The sequence below is a fragment of the Helianthus annuus genome, chromosome 11 (assembly GCF_002127325.2).
Source record: "Helianthus annuus cultivar XRQ/B chromosome 11, HanXRQr2.0-SUNRISE, whole genome shotgun sequence".
Classification (NCBI taxonomy): Eukaryota; Viridiplantae; Streptophyta; class Magnoliopsida; order Asterales; family Asteraceae; genus Helianthus; species Helianthus annuus.
Genome location: NC_035443.2, coordinates 136641696 through 136648966, shown reverse-complemented (window position 1 = coordinate 136648966; position 7271 = coordinate 136641696). Strand labels below are relative to the sequence as shown.

Genomic DNA, 7271 nt, shown 5'->3' with positions numbered 1-7271 from the left:
AAAATCAGGCTAGGGGTCGCATCATCAGCTGGATGTTTGTGAAAGATTTACATTGCATGGTTGTGAAGAGAGAATCTGGTCTTCAATACTTCAGGACTCTCCTTAGTATTCTCACACTTCCATATTATGATGTGGCAGTGTTGGCGCAGCTTGATGTAATCAATCGAGCTAAAGAATATATGGTGGATCTATTCGCGAAGAAGCTCAGGTTAGAGAGAAGATTGGGTTGGAAGGATCCTCTGTACAAGCCTCAATTTCCAAGATACGAGCAAATCAAGTTCACTCTTGATCCAGAGACTAACACCGCTCGTTATCGCTTGGTATACGATCCTCCTAGGGTGATGAAGAAGATTCCGTTACTGAAAATGAAGACCGACTTTCTTGAAAATTTCCGCTGCTGGGTTTATGATGCGGATACCGGTGAAGCTGTGATCTTGTTCAGAGACAATTCGGAGAACTTCAGGATAATCGATCCGATGTGGATCACAAATATGTCCAGATCGGATATCATTGTTTTGAAGGATCATGAAATCAATTACTTAGTTCAAGATCGAGATCAAGCCATGAAGTTTCAAAGGATGGCCCGATACTGCTTCAACTTGTTAATCAACGCATGAAGTGCATGGTCGTCGCATCATTTAGCCGTGGAAAGGGCGTTAGAGACTTAAGACATGAAGACCGAGACAAAGCTACAGCCAAGGGGGAGTTTGTTGGTGCACTTTGTGTCTGTACTTTGTCTGTATTTTGTATTGTATAAAACGATGTCTTTTGTCTGTTGTGTTTACGTATTTGTAATGTTATTTATGTGTTGAAATGTATGTTTGACCAAGTCAACCATCCTCCTGGTTTGACTTGGCCAAACAACAACACTTAGTGGTTGAAAGATAACATGTCTCGAAGGATGTCATCGAAGGATGTTTAGTATCCTTCGATGACTTCGAAAGATGATGTTTCGGAGGATCTTTATGGACCTCGAAGGATATACCATCCTTCGAGGTATGCCTAGATCCTTCGAGATCTTTCGATAGCTTTTCTGGTCGACAGATGATCCTTCGACCAGGATTCCTATCCTTCGTGCATGGGTATCTGTATTGGGTATATATATCCCATGAGGGTTTCACTCCTCAGAAGTTCTGTCCAAAGTTAGTGTTCATTGTTGAGAGCTTTTGTGTGTGTGAACCCAAGTCTTGTAAGAGTGTATTTTCAGTTTGGTCAAGGTCTGTAACCGTGTCCACTGAAATACAAGAGAAAACTTTGATACTTGCTTGTCTACTCTTTCTCTTGTTCACTTTGCTTTCATATAAACTCCGGTTTGCTTGCTAGCTTGGATTCCGCACTTGCTAGTGGGTTAAACATAACAAGGAATAGGTTAAACCTCAACCTCCGAGGGACCTACACATGGTGGACCGGAGACGTCAAGATTCGTTAACGAGAATCTGTTTGCTAATCTCAAGAGTAAGTTCGGTTAAACGGTTTCAAGAATTCGATTCGATTGTGCAAGTGTGAAACTTTATAAAGTATTTGTTTATTTTGGTTCAGGATTTGCGTCTGAGGATCAAGATATGTCTGCGAATGTTATCAAGATATAGCGTAACCGGTCTGACATTCAAGAGGTAGGGTTTAAATGCACTTATAATATTAGTTCACTTGAATGTGTTTTGATGATAATTTTTAATTGGATTTCCAGGTGTATTACAGTGAAGAGACACATAAGTTTTCAGTGTCAGCAATAGAGGAAAGTGTGAAGTTAGAAGGAAGAATGACCTTTCCTCTTTGGACAGCACTTACATAGTTGATCATGTGTTTTTCTGTGAACGGTTTTATGATCCCGATAAGGGTTCTCTCAAGCAGGTAGTTTCACCTGTCCATTCTATGTCCATTCTGAAAGTGTTTGAGGCTGTGATGCAAAAGCTGAGCTTGTGTTCTTAATCTGTCTGAACTGAAAGTGTCGACTCTATGATGCATAAGCTGAGCTTGTGTTCTTAATATGTCTGAACTGAAACTGTTAAGGCTATGATGCATAAGCTGAGCCTGTGAGGTTACATATGTGTTTCTTGTGCTTAAAACACTTTTACATCATGCTTTAAAGGTTGTTTAAGTTTAGTGGAAAATTACTCTTGTACATCATGCTTTAAAGCGGGGTTACATAACACAATAGACTGTGATGATGATTGTATTTTGAGGGTACATAGAAGATCCGAGTAGCATCTTGGCGGGGCAATATCCAGGTTGCATAGTTCTCACTTTGCAACCGTGTGTTGCAGCCATGGCTTTACCCGTAGTTGTGTTCACACTTTCCTCAATTACATGTCTGAGTCTTCAGGTGTTGATAGATAGATTGAATGAAACTTTATATAGGATCCATTAAACTAAAAACGGGTCAAGTTAACCATTATATGATCCGCGTGGGTACCAGGTGGAAAACAAGTTTTCAACATGGAAAACAAGTTTTCAACACTTGTGCTTAACAGGTTTGTACAATGGGCTTTAAAGACTTGTAAGTTTATCTCTTTTGAACTAAATCCTACTTTCAAAACATGAACCTAACAACTATTTTACTTCGATTTCAGAATATATCGACTCTTTGCATCTGGATCTTGCGTTGTTTCTCGTATTGCTTTCACATCTACAGCTGTAAAAGCAACATTTTACTGTTGTCTGAAAGACAGCTTGCTTGCTGCAGTCTCTATAAACATAAGCTGAGCTTGTGTTCTTAATATGTCTGAACTGAAAGTGTTTGAGGCTATGATGCATAAGCTGAGCCTGTGAGGTTACATATTTGTTTCTTGTGCTTAAAACACGTGTACATCATGCTTTAAAGGTTGTTTAAGTTTAGTGGCAAATTACTCTTGTTGTGTACTCCGGATTTTGTGTTCTTAATCTGTCTGAACTGAAAGTGTTGAGTCTATGATGCATAAGCTGAGCTTGTGTTCTTAATCTGTCTGAACTAAAAGTGTTTTGAGGCTGTGATGCAAAAACTGAGCCTGTGTAATCTATCTGAACTGAAAGTGTTTGAGGCTGTGATGCAAAAACTGAGCCTATGTAATCTATCCAACAACTCAAGCAAATGTTTTCTTTGCATTTTAGGGGGAACATGGGTGCTTCTCTCCCAGGGCATACAAAACATAGGTTATTGGCGGCAGCTCGCCATATTTAACATATAAAAAAACTTTATATGTTAAATTTGGCGGGCTTCCGCCAATGACCTGTGTCTTGTATGCCCTGTGGAGAGATCCACCCATTTTCCCCCTAAAAAACATAGAAAACATTTTCTTGAGTTGTTGGACCGAGCGAACCTTGCATAATGCGTCAAGGGAAACTATTGGTCGAGCGAGACATTTGTTCAGGTATCCTTATTTCATGATAAAATGATTATGAATAGCTGTGCATAAACTAATCGCAAGTTTGTTTGGTATATGCAGGGTAATAGGGAACAGAGGTTGAACCTGTGGTTTGACGCAACAAAGAACTTCCGATACATAATTCTAATATCTTAATAAGTCTATGTATTTTGATTAGGTGTAGCCAAATGGTGCTGGTGTACACTTTAATGATTAATGTTTATTCCATTTGTTTTTTTTTTTGAACAAGATAGTTCTCTGTAAAGAAATGAGTGGCGCAATCTTATCTAATCAAATGCATCATTAAGCTGTTGCGAGTATCAAAAGGGTTTTGGGTGTTTGGGCATTTAAATTAATTTTTTGTTGTTTTTTTATCAATTAGATGATAGGGTATTCGTATTAGAAAGTTTTGGGTATATACATTTTCACCCCCACCCCCACCCCCCATATAAAACGTCAAGCTTCGCCACTGCCGAAGGCCTCACACAATTTTCTTTGTTTTTTTCTGAAGCCGGTAACCGGCCGTCACATAATAACCACCAAACGCCATCACAAAACCACCAATCGCCGTACACCGCTGTTTCTCCGCCGCTGAAGAAGGCCGCAACCGACCCTCACGTTCTGCTACACTGCCACCGTCGTCGTCGAATGCCACAACGGAAACTACATCCTCGTATAGGCCTAAACTCACCAACCTAAGTTATATGTTTCCCGCCGCATCGCGCGGGTAAACGACTAGTATATATATATATATATATATATATATATATATATATATATATATATATAAATTACTGTAGGATCGTTTGCACGACCAAAACGAGTGGTTCAGAAGCGTTCTTATCAATACGAGAGGCGGAAACTAACGTATTGACTTCGAATCGACTTGATTTACACACAGAATCACTTTAAATGTGTTGATTATTGATATAACAACGCTTACATGCAGTAGACACGTTAGCAGCACTTCGGCTCTGGAATCCGGAACTATTCTAAATGAAATGGCAAGGCATATATTTATAGGAGGGGCATTTCGCACGGAATGACAATAATCCATTTCGTGCGAAATGGCTCCACACTATATGTTTCTCGTTTTTCGTGCCCTGATCTATCATTCTAAATACAAGACTCGATACAAGACGAAGTCGACAGACATATGCACCAACAGACTCCCCCTTGGATGTTGACGAAGTCTTCGGTGTTGAGTCTTCACAGTCTTCAGTCTTTATCAGTCTTCGCACTCTTCCAAAGTATCTGACAGTGTAATCATCCTTCAATCTTTTCTCTTCTTCTTTCAGCATCAACAGTTAAACTCCCCCTTGAATACTGATCTAATCTCCAATCTCTTCTTTCTTTTACTTAGAATCTCAATCTGGCTCTTCACATTCTCTTGATCAGATCTCTTGATTTCTTGTGTTCATCACACTCCTTCTTTTTCTTACAGACTCCCCCTTGAGTTGTGCTGGGATCATAGTCTGGCTTTCATAGATTTAGGATCATAACCTGGCTCTCTGTAATATTCAGAATCAGGAACCTGGCTAACCTGCACATCCTCTTCCTCACAATAAATTTCACAAATTTAACAATTTTACAAATTTATATATCACTTGCAGGTACTAATCAAAATGATTTAACATTTATATTTTGATGACCACTTGTAGGAATAACATTCAAATTTGGTTTTAACTTAATGAACCATTTAATCTTTTCAGAACCAACTCAAGTTTCAAACACACTCTCCCAAACCATTGTTCATCATGCTTAGTACTTGGAATTTTGAAAATCAGATTTTCAACATCAGTTGTTGAAAATAAGATGAAATAAAATCTTTTTGGATTTTTAAAAATTTATGCTAAAACACTCTGAAAATCTTTTTAGGATTTTTGAATTTAATAAAATGAAGTAAAGAAATATTTACAAACACTATTTTTGTGAGTTTGTGTAAGATGATCATATCAGTTTTTAAGACAAATCACTAACACCATCAAGCTATAAACATTTTAAGTTCTAAACGATTCACTTAGATTGTCAGTATACTGGTCCACTTAAATTTTCACAAAAAGTTCAACTGTTTCGAGATACGAGATTAATATTTTAATGGACTTAACCTTATTCGCATGTCCCACCTCAGAATATACTCTCGTATCCAGACTTCTATATTCAGTCTTACAAGTGAGTGTACACTAATGATATCTGTTAAACAGGTAGTGCGAGACCATGAGAGCTCAGGTTAGAACTTCCGTTCAGACAAAGGGATGATGGCTCGTCTTTAGGTGTGTCCCGTTTAGGGATCTTTTCTTCAATAGCACATGATTAGCATTTTGCAATGTTTCATCATTTTTTGTACTAAGGGTGAGCTTTAAGATTAAAGTAGTGCAAAGCATTATACGAGGACTAGGCTATTGCTTCCGCAAAATCAGAAGTCCATGTATAATACCCCAGATATCATCACGTACAAAGACCTTGTATGTCAGAAATAGAAAGCCCTTCAAACAAGATTTCAGGGGTTACCAATATATCCGAGAGATGTTCCCCACGAGATAAGCAAGTTTGATTTTTAGGTTTATATCTCGAAAACAATCTACTAAATGTATAAAAACCTACTGGCATATCATCAGTGAGATTGTTTATCACTTTTAACTTTCCAATTCTTTAGCGTGCTGTGATAGTCTACTGATGTACTATCATTTCCTCTTTTTCACAACAAAACTCTTTTTCATTTTTATCATGTTTTTGGCTTTTTCAAATTTTCTAATGTTTTTGGATTTTCTGAAATTTCTTACTCCCCCTAAAATTCAAAACCATTTAAAGAAAATTTGACAAACTGTACAAATAAAACTGACAAACTGATTTGCAAGCTTCAATTCACCATCCTCTTGGCATAAACAATCATAACTCCCCCTGACAACAAACTATTTTCCCATTATGATTTCAAAACACTTAAGTTTATTTTAATCAAAATGGTTTTTCCAGAAAATTAGTTTTGTTGAAACTACTTGTAGGTTGGGTATAAACTCATTACATTTTTTCAAACACATGAATGAGAGTTACGTCAAGTTCAACTTAATGACCTTGATTAACCACTTGACGGTGAAAATCTCTTTTTCAACCACTTGTAGGTTCAACCATATCATTCTTACCACTTGTAAATCAAAATATAACAATTTAAAGAATACCAATACCACTTGTAGGCCGAAATTTTACAGATGTGAATTTCCCAAGAGAGATGCCGATTCCTGCTCCACGATTACCAACTTGGGAGCTCTGGCAAGTCAGGATTTTAAGTAGAAAATGCTGTTACCCAAGCCTGACTAGCCTTGGGTGATTGTTCATCATCGTTAACCCACCATCTTTTCGATTTATAAAACTCTTTTGCTCCTTTCACCTTCCTGTCAACCATCTTCCCAAAAACATGTTTTACTTTTCCAGTAAACGCTTTTTCAGCATCAAATTCTTCTTTACCAGCAAAGAATTGATCTGAAATCTCAATCTTTCCAATTTTTAACTTCAAATTTTCTTTTGACAATTTTGGAATGTTTTCGTCGTTCATTTCTGGAACTGAATTTTCATCACTTTTCTCAACAAATGACTCCTATGACTTTGACGAGTCAGATTCATTGTCAGAACTGCTTTTTGATTTAACAACCCATTTTTGTTTGTTCAAATCAACTCTTCTTTTGTAAAAACGTTTTGAACTTTCACCAACTTCGAAAGTCGATTTTTTGAACTCTTTAAATTTTTCTGCTGGTTGTTTTGTTTTATCAACACATTTCATTTGGTCTTTGGGCAATTCCAAGCGATGTGTCCAACTTCTTGACATTTGAAACATGTTCTTCTGTCAACTCTTTGAGCAGATTTTTCCAAAACATTCGTTTTCTTTTCTGCAAGAAACTCTTGATTTGACTGTTTCCTGAACAATTTCTCTTTTTC

General features: G+C 37.4%; 1 long non-coding RNA gene across 1 annotated transcript; it reads left to right on the top strand.

Moving 5' to 3' along the window:
- The first annotated feature begins 1396 nt into the window (after positions 1-1396).
- LOC110892019 lies at positions 1397-1780 on the top strand. Its single transcript, XR_002565764.2, has 3 exons — positions 1397-1455; positions 1540-1613; positions 1688-1780. It is a non-coding gene; the product is annotated as an uncharacterized LOC110892019 (long non-coding RNA).
- Positions 1781-7271: the final 5491 nt, after the last annotated feature.